The 18,023-nt window shown below is 34.0% G+C and overlaps 1 long non-coding RNA gene across 1 annotated transcript; it reads right to left on the bottom strand.

Annotated features, from left to right (window-relative positions):
- Positions 1-3,645: 3,645 nt before the first annotated feature.
- On the bottom strand, positions 3,646-8,324 carry LOC120071545 (uncharacterized). Its single transcript, XR_016527512.1, has 4 exons — positions 7,818-8,324; positions 7,658-7,721; positions 5,952-6,049; positions 3,646-4,398 (listed from the first exon to the last, which is right to left on the bottom strand). It is a non-coding gene; the product is annotated as an uncharacterized LOC120071545 (long non-coding RNA).
- Positions 8,325-18,023: the final 9,699 nt, after the last annotated feature.

The following is an 18,023-nucleotide window of genomic DNA, read 5'->3' as shown; positions in this document are numbered from 1 at the left end:
ACGAAAAACTATCATGTGGCAATTTTATTTTAACTTTTTTTTTTTTTTTTGTGTGGTAAAGAGAAGGGGAACACATGAGTTAGATGCATCTTAGGCTACACCTAATCATTGCTCCCTAATAAATGACTTTGCTTCCTACCTATATCCCATGTGTCACAATCTCATTGGCTATTATACTCCAACGTCTTTGAATTTTTTCAATAAATCATTTCAAACTCCTTATGGGGGTGTTTGGCTCACTAATATGAGTTAAGTTGGTATAAATACCAACTCAATGTTTGGTCCACCAACTTTATGAATGAATCTAATTCTCAGTGGAAGCACGTGAAAGCGTGTATTTTCAAAATTTGTTTTGGAAATCGTGAAGACAGAAAAACATACAAGACATAATAAACATTAAAGTGCATAAGCATGCTTTCACAGAGATGAGAAGATATTAAAAGAACCAACCCTTAAAGACCGTCTTCAAGCAAATCTTCTCTGCAACTTATGAATGGCCACAAACCGTGTAAATCTCATTCGAACTTGAAGCTCCTTACAAGAACACAATCAATCAACCAAGACGCCACCACCAAATCTTCCTTGTTATTCTTAGGACAAGGAACATGATGATGGGATCCTTCTTGTTTTGAAAGATTAAAGAGAAGAGTGTAGAGAGATTTTATCCTTTTTTTTGTTCTTTGTAAAGGAACATGTGAATGCTCTAAGAGGAAACGTGGATCGTCCCAATTTTTGGTTTTTTTATAGAAACGAAAAATACAAAATATGACTATGCAATAAACACAAAATTACAACAAGCATTCATAGAAAATAAAAGGAAGTATTAGGTTTAAGAAACCTCTTACCTTTGAAGATCTAATCTTCTTCACGAAAAATCATTTCTCTAAATTGCCACGAACAAAATAATCTCCAATGGACACCACCAATTTTGGAGCCTTCTGTATTCTCTAGTGGGATGAGAATCTCTAAGGCGTTAAGTGGACTCTTAGTTTTGGAAGAGAGAGAATAATTGAGAGGGGAAGAAAGACCTATGGGTTCTCCTTGGTCTTTTTAAAATTACAGAGAGCAACATCTGTAAAAACCCAAGAAGAGAGAAAGTAAAAAACTCCTATGCATTATCCCACATACACACGAATAGAGAGAAAAAGAGGGAGGGTGTTACAACTCCCTCCCAAAAATATTTTAAAAATAAATTAAAATAATTTATTTTAATAAAACATTTAATATATCTTTATATGATAACCAACCTTATCATACAATATATATTAAACTATAGATTATATCAAATATAACATATAACCTATAGTTTAATATTGTGCCAAATACAATATAACCTATAGTTTTCATTCTCTTATCAATGCATGGTATTTAATATAAATCTCATTTATATTAAAATTAATTATATGAATCTAATCCACATAATTAATAATTGAATCACATTCAAATATTTATTTTCTTTCAAATAAACTTTATATTATAATGTATCAAATACATTATATTAATTATATCATATATAATTAAGTTAAATTAATTGTATCACATATAATTAATTCCCTCATTTAATTTAAATAATTCAAATTAATTCAAAATCAATTCTCATTAAATCCCTATTGAGCTACAGAAGATACCTCATGGATCTGTAGATTGAAGCTTCAATAGTACTTGAATAATTAATTAAACTCCTTTAATTAAATTATTTAACATCCATTAATTGTCAGACACTCCACTAAAGACTGATAGATGCACTCTTCGCACTACAAATATATTTATGTGTTCATTGGATATAACCGGTCAATAATGCAATGACCTTTCACAAATCTCTTGTAAGTACAACTAGGCCAAAATTACCGTTCTGAGCATGTAGTTACATCTAACTCCTTAAGTCTACTAATCACTCTAATGAACAATAAGTCATAGTCCAACTATGACTAAACCCTTATCTAGCCAAGAGAGGGTGGCGCCACATTGTTCAAGCACCAGAATCAACCCTTAAGGTAGCAATTTATCTACTAACCTTGACATTGGGAATGAGTGAATTTCGTCTTGTGTAGCTGTGTTCCTAGCTCCCTAACCAGACGAATCCCTATAATGGTAGGCTTATTGAGTCGACGATCTGGCCACTTTCACCCATACAAATCAAATGACCGCCTTTATAGGCAGGAGTTCATAACTCAGTCAAGATTCAGGTCATGTCACTTATGGTCATTCTGGTGAAATGTAAGTCTTTATTATGAACGACGTTATATAACGAGACTAGTCATTTCGTGGTTCGGTCTTATACAAACTTCTTTGTATAGAAGACCTCCGTTCACATGTCTCTACATGATTGATTAGGATCAGATTATTTGTAGCACTTTACAACAATTGTAACATCTACAAAGCAGATCATATTTATAGTGTCACAAGGATAAAGTACTCAGCTTTATCCATCCACTACAGACCATTTGGTTCTAAAATTATAGAAATCTGGCGTCCCATATTCCCTTATAGGGATGTTCTGGTCGGCAGCAAGAAAAACAGAATTTTGCACTGGTAAATCTCCCCTCTGGTTTCCAGCAGATGCCACATTCTCATCAGCCATACTTCCTTACCAATTAATTTAACCTTGATGAACTGTACGCGAAGAATACACTTGATCTCTAGGTCCGCTACGAATTACCAGATCACTCTAGCACTCATAAGCCGTCAGACTGCTCTCCGCGTTGAACAGTCAGTACAAAGAGATCTGTCCTGCACATAACATGAAAATATTCAAACAATAAGCCGTTAACCAAGTCCCCGACAACGACACCATAAACTTGTAACGCAGTTTTTTATAGATATGATTGATGATGTTCTATGCTGGAAATGATGCGATACTACCGTTAGATATGCATTAATGATGGGTGTTCACGTAGTATGTCATGCATTGTCACAAGTTTCCTTACGATAGAACCAAGTGTAATTCCATCGCAAGTTTCTCGATGTGATCCGAGGTCGAACATGGGGACTGATTTAGGTTATTGTGGTATGTTCATGATATATGCAACCAGGTTTTCAATCTTTAAAAATGTGTTTGTACAGGTATATAAATTGCGATAAAATAAAGTAAAGCAGTAAAGATGCGAAAATAAAATGAAATACAATAAACCTAAGCTAGATGTTACAAGGTACAAGTTTCATGTTACAAGATGCTGGGGTCAAGGCTAGCTGGGAAAGTTGTGCAAAGACGTGGAATGCGGCGGCAAGTCTTATGAACAGAATAGAAAAAGAAAGACAAATAATATAAACAACGCAAGTTCTCAGTTGCGTTGAAGCTCCAAATGTTGTTCCGCTCTTCTCTTAGCGTACACCTTTCAGTGATCGGTTGCGCTTCCACATGTCTTTGGTGAAACGAAGACTAACGTAATCGACGCAAGGTTGCTTCCATGTCTGAAAGTACTACTCTCTTTAGTTAACGCATTCTTTTGACCTTTTCTCGATAGATCAGAATGACATCTTCACTTTTGCTCTCACAGGTGAAGATGCCGTCTAGCATGCCTTAGCTAAACGCATTTTATATCTTTAACACAGATTAAGTACTTGGTTAATTCATATTGCTTATCAGGGAATTAAGAAGACATCATGAAGAAAGTGATTGACGGGTGAACAGAAATAGACATAAAATGATAAATGAAAGCTATCAAAATATTTAATATCTCTATTAAGCGTTTGATACATGGTGCATGATTGAAAAGATAAAGGAAACATGAAATACAACGATGAAAGAGATATAACAGATACAAACAAGTGCCAAGATTCGATGGAGATCTGCTTGCCGGATAGGATGAATTTGATGGTAGGAAGAGCTTCCCTCTCAGGCTTGCTCCACCGGTAGCAGGGATCTTTGCACAGAGCTTTCAATCGGGTGTTTGGTAGATTAGATCTGAGATTCACCTCTCGGCCTTATCTCGTCTTCTTCCCGGATTTCTTCACTTAAGCACTCAGTTCAGCCTTTTCTCTCAACAGTTTTGCAGCATTTACCCCGTATCTCGTAACATTCTTTTTCTCTGAAATCAATGGGGTATTTATAGGTGCAGGTCTTTGACTCCGGCCTTGTGGTCCCCACTTGATTGTCATGGTAATTCCGAAGATGTAGAGATATTATTCCTTCTGTTATGCAATCAGACCGTCAATTCTGCACAACTGTTAGTTGTACACATGTCTCAATCCTCCGCTTTTGCATTGCTCAACTGCATCTTTCGATCATGGATTCGCATGCAGTGTTGTTTTTATTACCGCATGCGGTTGAAACACAACTCTAGATCAACTATCGCATTGCGGTAATCGTCTCTTCATTGTTGATTGATGGGCGCAATGTGACAGAGATGCGTTGATCAGTTTCTCGTGAGCCTTGAGCGCAAACGGTGACTTGGTCTCCTGCAAAACAGAGTAAAATTCAGCTCGTCTTCCATCTTTATGATGTTAGTGGGTGTAATTGCAAACATTCATAATTATTGTAATACTAGGCTAATTTTCATACAATCGGTGCATATTTACTAACTTTTGGCCGCAATATCTAAATAAGGTGGCATAAACAACTTGTATTTCTACAAGTTATCAGTTATCACTTAAACATGATCTACCTGTATGTCTCTACATACATGTTTAAGCTACAGATGATAATTTTGGATGTTAGTTTATTGGTTTGTGGGTTTAATGCTACTAAATGTCAAATAAAACATCTCATATTTTATTAAATAAACGAATTGTTTGTATATTACAATTACAAACTACAGAACCCAACAAGATTTAGGGTATCAACCCAACACTTTGTTATTATGTAACTTTTTTTTTTACAGAATCCCATAGAAATTATTCAAAAAATGAGAAGTGATTAATGGAGAGGGAGTTATAACTCCCTTCCATTATGCATAGAATAACTCACATTCTAATTTTTATATTATTTAATGATATATTAAATCTAATTTAATATAAGTCTGTTTTCAAATATAGAAAAATACATCAAAATATTTACAAAATTTAGCAAAATTTTAAAACTATCAATGATAGACGTTGATAGACACTGATAGACTTCTATCAGTGGCTATCAATGACATAGATAAACACTGATAGAAGTCATTAGCGTCTATCAGCGATAGTTCTAAAATTTTATTATATCTTGTAAATATTTTCAACATTTTTACAAATTTCAATAATTTCTCTTTAATATATAATTGAATAATAATATTAATTGATTGATTAATAATGAAATGTTATATATTTAATTTAATTTGAATCATATTCAAATAATATCTTCTTAAATAACCTATGATTTTAATATGAATCTCATTCATATTAATTTTAACTTATAATAATTATATAAATCTCGTTTGAATCTCATTCAAATATATTGTTCTCATATTATAAAGTATAATTTTGAATCTAATTTAAAATTAACTTCCTATTATAATGTGTGTATATATATATATATATATTATAATTTTAATCTTATTTAAATATTTATGTCTCTCATATATATAGTATTAATTATAAATCATATTTATAATGAATTATAATGTATCAATATACATTATACTTTATATTAATCACATTAATATAAACCACACTTCTATATCCTTTAAATAATTTGAACAATTCAAATTATTCCAAAACCATTTATTCCTTGTTTTTCGGAGTGTACATGGGCGGGGTAGGGTTGGGTTTATTGGGTTTTATGTCCTAAAACTCGTGGTTTGTAAACTATAAACTTATTCTATTATCAATAAAGATGTTATTGAGGTTTAATTAAAAAAAAATAATTGTTGTTGAATGTATGAATTACTCATTTCATTTTAGAAAGAACATAAATTCAATAAACTAAGATCCATGGTTATTACATGAGTACTTGGACTTTATGTGGAAACATAAAAGTGGATTAAGGTTGAGTAGATTGTCAAAACAGTCTATAGTATATGGATAAAACTCAGTACCTTATTCTGGGAACATTATCGGATGCGACCTACTTTGTATTTAGTACAAATGATGTAATCCTAAATCGTTCATGTGGAGACATGCAAGTGAAGGCGTCCTGTACAAAGAGTTTGTATAAGAACCAGACTAAGAAATAAATCACTCTTACTTTTTAATATTGTTTACTGTTTAAGACTGACTATTTCAAAGCAATAACTTAGGTAACTTGACCTTAATCCTGAGCTAACTATGAACTCTTATTTATTCGGGATTATCCTTAAATTTGCATGGGTGGGGGAGTACTCAACAGCGCCGGCTCAATAAGCCCCCGATTTTAGGGGTAAAAACGGGTAGATAGCCAGGGACATAGGGTGCAAGACGAAATTCACTCCTACCAACTTTTAGGGGTAATAGAGAGGTTGTTTCCTTAATTGCTGACTCCGGATCCTGAATAAGAGGCTCCACCCTCTCATTGGACCGAGAGGGACTCGGTTTGGTGATTGGATCACAAACCAATGGTTCATTAGAGGATCAGTGAGACTTAAGGAGCAAGATGTGATCTTGGGGGTAAAACAACTTTTGACCCAGTCGTGATTATGAACAATCTGTGAAAGGTTGACTTATTGATCATGGTTAAATCAAGTAGACAAAAATATATCTACAGTGAAGAGAGTGCAGTTACTAGACTTTAGTGGAGTGACTTGGTAGTTAACAAATGGTGATTAATTCGATTTAAAGAGTTTAACCAATTAATCTTAGATCGTTGGAGCTCATGATCTGTAGGTATATTAAGTCCTCTTTCGTACACCTCAACCCCCTCTAGGTATGTATCACATTCATACATACAGGCCCTAGTACATCTCTTTCACGCACTAGTGCCCTTAGACTTGCATCACTTTCATGCACTCAAATAAATCAAATATTAGAAAGGAAAAGAGATCACATCCAAGATCATATTACATGTAACATTTACCTATTCACAAGTCCTATAAAATCTTGTAAATAATATCATGCAAACCAGTCTAGACAAACATGTATAATCTTTAAAAAAATGAATTGACCCAAGTACATCTCTTTCATGCACTAGACTCTTTAAAATATCCACATAATGGGTCATTCATAATTTCATGGTAAATCACACGATATACATTCATAGATCCAAAAATAAATTTCATGAAAACATGTACATCAACATATAACTAATTTTCGTCTAGCACTATGGAATTTCAGTAGTAGTGTTACTTATCTCATAATTTAAGCCCAAACTCAATCGTTCTCTTAATATACCTCGTAAAATTTCTAAATCATGCTCATACGTATAATATGCTTCAGACATATTATCACATACTCATATATTCTTTCTAAACAGTTCATTTAATCTCAGAACCAACAAAATTATCCTTAATCTTATCGTCTGACACAAGTAATAAGATTACTTACCTTAAATTCAAGTCTAAATATGTTCAAGCAGGCTTGTCTCCTCTTAGCCCAAATAAATCTTGAATCAAACCCTAAAATTTATAAACCAAATTTATTCTAACTTTCGACAAAATCCCAAACACTCATTTAAGTGATGACAACACCATGTTACTTATCGGTTTGATCCAAAACCACTTCGAACTTCGATCAAATAATCCAATCTAAATAGGGGTCACAACCAGAAATTAATAAATAAACCTTCAACAATTAATCTTAATCCAAAAGGGGACAAAGTCTTAAGACTCACCAAAATCTTATTGAAACCACTTCCAAATCCTCTGAACGGCACACTTTTAACTTCCAAACTTTCCCTAAAACTCGAATTTAAAGTCCAAACAAATGCGCATCAATAAATTGAAGCAAAACATCATTGGCCAATAAATCTAACTAAAATAATAAAATCTTACCCCAAATCAAAATTTGGCGAAGCTCACGACAACTCTTGACAACAATAGAGGATTGGTAACACCAGATTAGCAAACGGACGACCGATTGAGCTGGGCAACGTTCAGACGCATGAAGGAGAGAGAAAGCAACGGGCAGAGACAGTGAGACGAAATTCGGGGAGAGAAAAACGAACACAGGCCGACGGCGAACTGCTGGAGGAGGCACGACGGCTGCTGGGTGGCACAGATCTGACGCACGGCTGGGCTGGACGTGCGGTGAAGCTTCGGCTGGGCGTCAACGGTGTGAGGCTGGTCTGGCGTTTGGCTTGGTCCCGGCGGCTAGCTTCAACAGTGCTGATGAGGGCATGCGAACGGCGGCGCCAGCTTCAACGGAGACAGGTCGCGGTGGCTGGCTTCTACTAGGGGAAGGAGAGGGACGCGAGCTGCCGGATGCGAGGAAGAAAGAAGAAAAATCGGGGGAGAAGGGATTCTAAAATAAATAAATAAAATAAAATTTTATTTTATCTTATTCTAAACTATTTTATTTTATTCTTTTCTTCCATACAAATATATAAACATGACTATATCTATTTCTAAAACTCTTCCCTTTTTCTCTTCAAACACCAATCAAATTAAATTTTCTAAATTTAAATTAAATTCTCGACATTAACTAAAAATTAACTTACTCAAAATTAAATTAATTGCGACATAAGTCCAAATCTTCCCTTTAAACAAAACTGAATTTTGAAAATAACAAAATTATCCTTGAATTTTGCCGAAAAACATAATTCAAATTATGAAAAGCTTGGGATGTTACATTAATGATTCTGTTTGCTTCCGCTCATTGATCGTCAACACCATCAATTGGTATCAAAGCATGATTTAAGTACTCAATTTACGTTAATTTAAGTATGATGAGTGTTTTTCATAAGTTGTAAAAGTGGGTGCTGATATAGATAATTTTAATTTTGGCATTAGATTCCTCTTCAATTAAATGATAATTGTTGTAATTGGCTCTTTGTTTATGAGCCTTAATGTGTGATTAAGTGTTTGTAAATTTGTTAGAGTCAGTAGAGTTGCAATTAGGTTGTAATTGAAGAAGATTTGAAGCAAGCTCAGCAGCTTGTAGCAGAAGAAGCCTCTGCCTCGCAGCACTGTTCTTAGCCCTTAGAGCGTTGCAATGCTATTATTCACAAATTAATCAAACTTTAAAGATATATATATTATATATTATTGGACCGGTACGGAAACCCTAGAGGGGTAAATAGGGTTTGATTAAAATTTTCCTAAATATGCTCAATTTAAACCAATTAGATAATTTTTAAATTGAGTTTTTTTTTTTTAAAAAAACCCTAATTGATACCAAATAACAATATTAATAAAAAAAAGTGATAATCTGTTTAATCCATATCAACCAACAAGAGCAAGCAATTAAAATTAAATGCAAAAATAACTAGGAAAGAGTTAGATAAGAAGATACCGTGATTTTTATAGTGGTTTGGTCAAACATGACCTACATCCACTTTTCCAAATGCCTCTTGAGATTTCAATTAAAAAATCTACTTTGACTCTTTCCACGAATGAGAGCCAAACCGCTACATTGCTCAGGTTCAAGAGAAAACCCAATCTTTTCCACGGGTTAGAATCCAACCGTTACAATACTTTTGAAGCTTTAAATCATGTAATAAAAACTCTCTAAAAATAGTGGATATACAAGTTTGAGCTGACACATTTTAATCCTCATAATACAATAGAAATTTCTCTAAAGAATTAGCTGAAAAGAAAGAAAATTGAAAGCTTGTAAAAAGAGTAACAATAATGGTTTTTTTTTTTTTACTAATTTTGAGGATTGTAAAATGTGAAAAGTTGATTTTTTTTTTTTTTTTTTTTTTGGGAAGATGAAGTATAAAAAAAGAAGGAAATGAGGTAAAAGGTGGATTTTAATTTGGGCCATTGGATTGTTAAAAAAAGTTAAATTGAATGGTGAAAATTTAAACTCGGCCGTTAGACACAAATAAAAATACATACATACATATATATATATATACCCAACAAAAAAACAAGATCCCACTATTTGTCAAAAACTAACCGTTAGACACAAACATAAAATAGTATTAAATTCATTTTTTTAAACAATCCAAAAATAAAAAACCCACCCTGTGTCACTCCTACATTTCTTCAAGTGACACTCTCTAATTGGTCCAATTTCATTATTAATTCGTCACGTCACCGTCTCAGTTATTTTCCATTACTCTTCTTTTTGCTATATCTTTTCATCCGAACTCCGATTTGGGTGATTTAAGATGCGTCAGAATTGTTATTCCGAGCCCTACACTATGAACTATTCAAAATAATAAAATTATTAGTAAATAAAATCAGGTTTGTTATCATCAAAACATCAATCAATCAATTAATTAAAATTAATTAATTTGAGATTACAGGTAAAAAGGACAATAATCTCCCATTTTTTATGATGACAAACCATAGAAGAAAAATAACTTGAAATGAACATAAGCATAGCAACACATGTGATTAACAAGTAATTTCAATATCAAATATACATATCACTTCAAAGATCATGCTTCAAATTCATTCAAAAGACTTAACTTCTTTCATTTAACTAATTCTCCCTCTAAACAATACATTCAATAGAAACAATCATTCAACACAATGGTAACATATTTTTCTTGTACTTCTCTCCCTTTGGAATCATAAAAAAGAACAATAAACACATAAATGCCTCCCCTAAAAACAAGGACACATACAAAGTTTCCAAATTCTCCCCTAATCTATATACATTATATAATAATTTCAAGTAAGATAGGAAATCAAGATGCATCACAACAAATGATACTAAACTCAAGCCTATTTTTGCAAAAACTTTCTTCATTCAAATGCTGTGGTAAAAATATCTGCTAATTGATTATTAGAGATTACAAATTCAAGAGTAATATTACCATTTTGCACATGCTCTCTAATAAAGTGATGCCCAATATCAATATGCTTAGTCCTAGAATGATGTATAGGATTTTTGGTCAAATTAATAGCACTAGTATTATCACAAAATATGAGCGCACTATCAAACTTTAATCCAAAATCACAAAGAGTTTGTTTCATCCAAAGAATTTGTGCAAACAACTAACAACTGCAATATATTCCGCTTCGGTAGTGGACAAAACAACTGAATTTTGCTTTTTACTAAACCAAGATACTAAAGAACTACCAAGAAATTGGCAAGTCCCATTAGTACTCTCACAGTCAAGTAAACTACTGTCAAAATCCGCATCGGAATATCCAACTAAATGAAATTCGACATTTTTAGGATACTATAAGCCTACATCAATAGTTCCAAGAAAATATTTAAATATTTTTTTAACGGCATGCAAATGTGATTCCTTAGGATAAGATTGAAATATAGCACATAGGCATACATTAAACATGATATCGGGTCTACTAGCGATCAGATAAACTAAAGATCCGATCATACCTCGATAAGTTTTTATGTCTACACATTTTCCTTTTTCATTTTTGTCAAGCTTCTTGAGAAAATCCCTTGTGTATTTTTATTGGCTTATGAAGATACCATTTCTTGAGTTGTTTGATTTGGAGTCCAAGGAAGAAACTAAGTTCTCCCATCATACTCATCTCAAACTCACTATGCATACACTTAGAAAATTCTTCATACAAAGATGGATTAGTAGAACCAAATATAATATCATCTACATATATTTGCACTAAAAGCACATCATTATCCTTAACCTTAATAAAGAGAGTAGTATTTCCTATTTTAAAGTCATTCTTACATAAAAAGTTGTTAAGCCTATCATACCAAGCTCTTGAGGCTTGTTTTAAGCCATAAAGAGTATTTTTTCAACTTATAAATATGATTAGGCAGATCAAAACTTTCAAAACCCCGAGGTTGTTCTACATAAACTTCCTCCACAATATAATCATTTAAAATGACACTCTTCACATCCACTTGATACAAAATGAAATTCTTATAAGAGGCAAAAGCAAGAAACATTCTAATAGCTTCTGATCTAGCAAACGGTGCAAAAGTTTCTCCATAATCTATACATTCTTCTTGACAATAACCTTGAGCTACAAGTCTAGCTTTATTTCTAATGATATTTCCATCTTCATCCATTTTATTTATAAATACCCATTTAGTTCCAATTATAGATGCATTAGAAGGCCTAAAGACTAATTCCCAATCTTTGTTCGTTTTAAATTGATTTAATTCTTCTTGCATAGCTAAAATCTAAACCTCATCACATTCGGCATCTTTAGAACTTTTAGGTTCAATTTGAGAAAAAAAAGCAAGATTACTAAATAAATTAAGAGAAGAATGAGTTTTCACACCTTGTTCGGATCACCAAGAATCAAATCCTTGTGATAGGATGAAGCATATCTCCACTCTTTAGGCATGGATGAAGAATCATCTTCCTTCTTTTCATTGATGCTCACTTCTTCCACACTTGAGACAATTGCTTTGCCCTTTTCACTAACAAGTAAATCTCCAAAAAAAAATTCTAAATAAATAGACTCATTAGGAAAATTATTTGGATTCAGGAAGCAAACAAAAGCAAAACAGGATCATAAGCATTCTAATTCATTAATTTTGACTCCAAACACTAACCTTTGAAGATACCCTTGAATCACGAATTTCAGCTGCAATTCTCCCTTCCTATAGATGTGAACCACCATAAAGTCTTCTCCACTATCATCTTGGTGCCTTAGATTGAGTTGTGGGACTCAAAATAAGCTTGAATTAGGGAACAAAGAAGAGGAGGCAATGGTTTTTAAGCTAAAAACCTACTTTTGAACTCTTGAAACTTCCAGCTGAAAAACCTCTGATGCATTGTTCGGATCGAGAATCAATGTCGCTAATTCGACTCCAAACCGAAACAAAAGAAAATTTATAAATACCGAACTACTTCTATTACTATTAAAACGTAGCAACAGTGGCAAGTTCGAGTCGATCCGCAGAGAAGCGCGATTGGTTTCATTAAGTTAATTTTCTAACTAGAGCAATAAATAGGGGATTTTGATGTGGAAGAGATAACATGCGTGAAATTAAAATAAAATGAGTAAATGTAATCTAGAATAGAAGTCTATCTAATTTCTAGAGCAAGCGAGAGTTCCTATGCAATTTCTTTCATTAGGCATCAATTAATTATACGAAATTTGTCAACCCCTCAACCTATTAGAAAATCTAATAGTCCAATTAGCCAATTTTGATAAAAATCTAAATCAGCCCTAATTCAGTTTAAAACTTTTCCTTCTTAGCGACATACAAATTAAAACTGAAAAGCATAAAGAAAGGGTTCAATTGTTGAGACATACTACAAGCCGGAAAGCCATATCTTATAGCATGATTTATCTGGGAAGGATTATATTAGGGCATACATGCATTTGGTCAGAAAAAGTCTAGGCTTCACACATGCGATCCTAATACGTTCAACTTAATCAATCAATATTGCACAGGCTATGACGATTTTGCAAACAAGAATTTTCAACAGATAAATTTATCAGAAGAATTCATCAAAACTCTATTAATATTGAAACGAATCCATCCAAAGAATTCACAAGAGTACAGTTAAATTAATTAGAAAACCTCCACGAATTAACATAAGGCTCTTGCTTAAAGAAATTAGATAGAGATTACCTCTCAATTCATAGACAAATCAAGAACGAATCTCCAATCCATCAATTACAACCCTAAATAAAAAGCAAAACTAACCTAAGGATACTAAAAATTGAAGGGAATAGAAGAAGAATGAAGATTAACTTCGGCCTCCATTGATTTGGCCTTTAAAATTCGGCATATCACGACCTAGGGCCGAGAAGAGGAATATATAGTGATCAACGCAGCATTGCAACGCTTGGAATTGTAAGAGTGTAATAACATGCAGCGAAAGTAACAAGGATTAATAAGCATTCAAATTCACTAATTTTGATAGAAACTAAAGCATGTTCATCTAAATAAGAGAGTTTTAGATAATACCTTTGTAGAACTCTTCAAGATCTCGATCAATCAGCAGTAGTCTTCTCCAAAGATCACCGTGAACCACCTCAAAATCTTCCACACTATCCTCTTGGAACTTTAGATCGAGTTGTGGGACTTAAGAACAGCTTGAAGCAATGTAAAACGCAAGGAGAAGCTCACAACAACACTCACTTTTGAAGAACTCCTCTTTAGCCTAAATTTTCTCTCAAATTTCAGTAGAATGCATGTCTCCAAATCACTCAATTCTTCTTTATTTATTGCAGGTGAACATGAAAAGAAGAAATGTGTATGGCTTGTAGCTCATGCTTGGAGTTAATGAAGAAGAGGAAGTGGGTTTTGTGTGAGCATGAAGAAGATGATAATGGAAAACCATGAAAATCCATTTTGTGCATGTTTTTCCAATTTTCCAATTTATCTCAAAATCAAAATTTTAATTTTAAAAACCATTTTGATTTTAAAACTGAAAAATTAATTTCATAAATTTATTTAAATAATACTAATTAATTTAATATCAAATACTAAATTATTTTTTGCACAAATCCATCTTCATATATTTAAATCATATTTAAATATATATACTTCTATTCCGTTGAATTTTAATTTGAACGTTTCAAATTAATTTCTCAAGCTACTCTAAAGCTTAACCATTTACGAGCTAGTAGGGGGACCTCACAGACCTACATATCATGAGCTCCAACGATTCGAGATTAATCGACTAAACTCATTAGACCAATCTAACCTCATTCGTTAACTAATGGGACACTACACTATAACCCATAGTTGAACTCCTCTCACTGTAGATATATTATGTCCACTTTATAACCATAATCAGTAAGTCAATCCTTCACAGGTTGTTCGTAATCACAGCTAGGTGAATATAACCGTTTTACCCCCATGAATACATCTTGGTCCTTAAGTTCCCACTAACCCTCTAATGAATAATTCTGATTCATAACACCTATGAATAAAATCCTTTCTCTATCATGAGAAGGTGGGGCCTGATGCGTTATTTCATGCGATGAAATAATGAAAGGAATTGCGTTGATGGACAATGCATTGTGCAACAAGTTTTCTCAGCAGAACCCAAGTATAAATCCTACCGAGTTTCCTGGTAAGTCCAGGATCGAACTCAGGGACAAAGGAAAACAATATGCGGTAGTAATTTTTAGATCACTTTACGGTAATAAATAAATTAATGGTTGGTTAGTTTGTTGTTTGAAGTATAAAAAGGATGCGGCGGATTTGAGAAAAGATTGATTATACGACAGATACACTGAGTATACTACGGAATGGGTTGAGAAGGTTTTTAGCTAGCGTTTCCCGAGAGTGCGTTTAAACTATGCGATCATGCTACACTCATGCGACAACAAATCATTTCTCATTGCAAATGCGATAGCTCTTAATTCTAGGACACATGCGATGAATGCGATAATGTCTATAAAGCTTATTCCTAAGTCTCTACTTCTTGCCTATGTGATGATGCAAGATGTACACAAGGACAAGATGACCGCATACAATCATAACCTACCTCTAGAATGCATGCGATGCGTTAATAGCAAACAACACTTATTTTTAAGCTTCTATCTCTTGATTATGCGTTTCTAATCTAACTCTCCCGAGCTTAGATTCTAACCTGACTTTTCTAAGTCTAGATTCTATCCTTAGACTACTCTCCCGATTATCTCTAATGGACGAATGACGCATACATAATACAAGATAATCGTATAGAATGAAAATCCTCAGTTATGCTAGCTAAGTGCTTCTCAACCCATTCGACAGATTTAGCTACTCATGCATAATGTACAGAGAGTGAACAGATATAAAGATGTAAATTCCATTTCTATAGATAAGTTCAGAGTACAAAATGAAATGGAAGATAAGGGTAGAGAGCCTGGTAGCAATTCCTTGCTTCCCAAGGCTTTTACACTATTAACTCTATTCTGCTCAAAAGATGTTCCTGCTTCCGCAGGAGTTGGCTCTCTCTCTGATCTCGACGTTTCCGACACTCTTCCAAGTTCATCGAAACGATCTCTCGGTAAAATCTCCCTTCACTTGCTTCCGCCTTCTAAGTAAAAGAAAACTAAGAACAAAGTTACTTCTATCTAAGGGGAAAATTCTCTCACTGAGCGGACTCCTTCACTGAAGGTGGACTCTGGTATTTATAGAGCTTCGGGGTGAAAGGCTTCTTCTCTCTTATGATTGCACTGATGGGATGACATTAATTCTCTGTCTGATGCGCCGAATATTTGTCACTGAAAAGTTGAGTGTACTTGCTACAGTAGTTCGTTAACGACTTGTCAACTTAATTCGAAATCGACCATCATCAGTTTTCTGTCCCATCGTGATTTATTACGCTTTTCACCCAGATGCGCCCACCAAAGATGCGCTAGCTCTATGCGGCAACCTTCTTGAGCAGATATTCGCGAGCACAAATGATCACATCGCCTTGCGTTAACGCAATCTCTTAATGCGCTCGACCGTTGAATTCTTTGGATCGTATTTTTCGCCTTGCGTCAACGCATTTTCTGCACAAAAATACATAAGTTAACTGTTTTCATGCGATGGACGCATGCGACCGTAATATTGTAAACTTAATGCTTTTGGATGCAATCTTGTATATTTTTATCAACACAAACCTGCATTGTTTTATAACTTAGCACTGTAATAACGTGCATTTTTGCCCGTTATCACACCCCCAAATTTAAACAATGCTTGTCCTCAAGTATAAGCTAAAGATTTCCTTTAGAAAGTCGATCGCCTTCTCTTTTCCTAGATTTCTCGAGGATGCCTTATTCAAATCCTATACACCAAAATTTCCTTAATTCCTAGGGCATCACATGATTTATTTTTTTTAAAAAAGGCTTTTCACTGGGGTGTTAAATGAATTTTTTATCCTTGCGTATTTTAGACATTATTTTTTTTCTTGACCTTGCGCTGATCCAAGTGCCTAGCCTTCGTTTTGGCTTGCCCCCACGTGTGTCATGCAGACATCCACTATGAGCAAGGCACTCTTTCTCAGACTAAACTCATGCCCATTTGGCAGCGGAGTTGCGATAATTTATTTATGCGTTGATCACGATTCCTACCTTCGTTTTGGTTTGCCCCCACGTGTGTCATGCAGACATCCAACTATGAGTAGGATCTGATCGCAACGTTACAATTTTTTTTAAGCAAGGCTAAAAATAGCAAGGTCGAAAATAAATACCGCACCCCCAAATTTAAAATGCGGCAATGTCCTTATTGCCAAAAGATTGAAAGAAGTCATGCGATGTTCTTAGGAAGTTTCGTAAAGGGTTAATTTGAAAAAAAGCTAGCAGACCACTAACTTCTAGAAATATTTCATGAGGTGACCATCCTAAAATTAAGTTGACTCTCGTGTATACGAAAAAAATAGAAGCATTTATTTCATCATTGAAATCATAATTGGCAAAGAGAGATCATGTGGTGACTTACTAAATTGATCAATGTTAAATGATTGCGGCAACCAAAGAAGATGCAGTGATAAAATTTTCAAAATTAAAATGCGATGCGATAGTGCAAAATTTGGAATAAAGTCAAGGAAAGATACAACCCCCAAATTTGCGTTGTCGCCCATATTATTTGTTGACGCATCATGATTTGCGGCGATCTACTTTCTTTGGATTACGGTGACGAAATAAAGTAGTTGCGTCTTCGTGTAGCGCCTTCGCAATTGTTTACCTCCATCGTTTGGAAAGAAAATACTGAGAGGGTCAAATAATCATAAAAAAACAGAGTTAGCAAAATCATTTACCACGATTGTTCAACGCGATCGCATTATTATTTTTTCTTCTTTTTTTTTTGTAAACAATAAAAAAATATGCAATAACAGATAACAGCAAGATGATGAGAGTTCATGAAGCATTGATATGAAACAAAAAGGATATTCAAAAGGATTGCGTCCCGGATGAGGTTGAGTCGCATAGTAACTCAGGGACTGTTTATTTCAAGCTGGACTTTTCACGTCCACGGTGGCTTTTTCTTCTTTTCTCGATCTTCTGGAATCTTGACTGCCTTAATCTGGAGCCTTTCCCCGTTAATGTTAATCACAATCTCCCCCTTGCGCACATCAATTTGAGCGCGACCGGTTGAAAGGAATGGTCGTCCCAATATGATGGGCACATCTTTGTCCGCTTCATAATCCAAAATGATGAAGTCTGCCGGCAAGATGAATATGTCAATCGAGATTGCGACATCTT

This window comes from Benincasa hispida, chromosome 2, assembly GCF_027475165.1.
Source record: "Benincasa hispida cultivar pf3 chromosome 2, pf3_genome.v1.1, whole genome shotgun sequence".
Lineage (NCBI taxonomy): Eukaryota > Viridiplantae > Streptophyta > Magnoliopsida > Cucurbitales > Cucurbitaceae > Benincasa > Benincasa hispida.
This window is presented reverse-complemented; position numbering and strand designations above follow the sequence as displayed.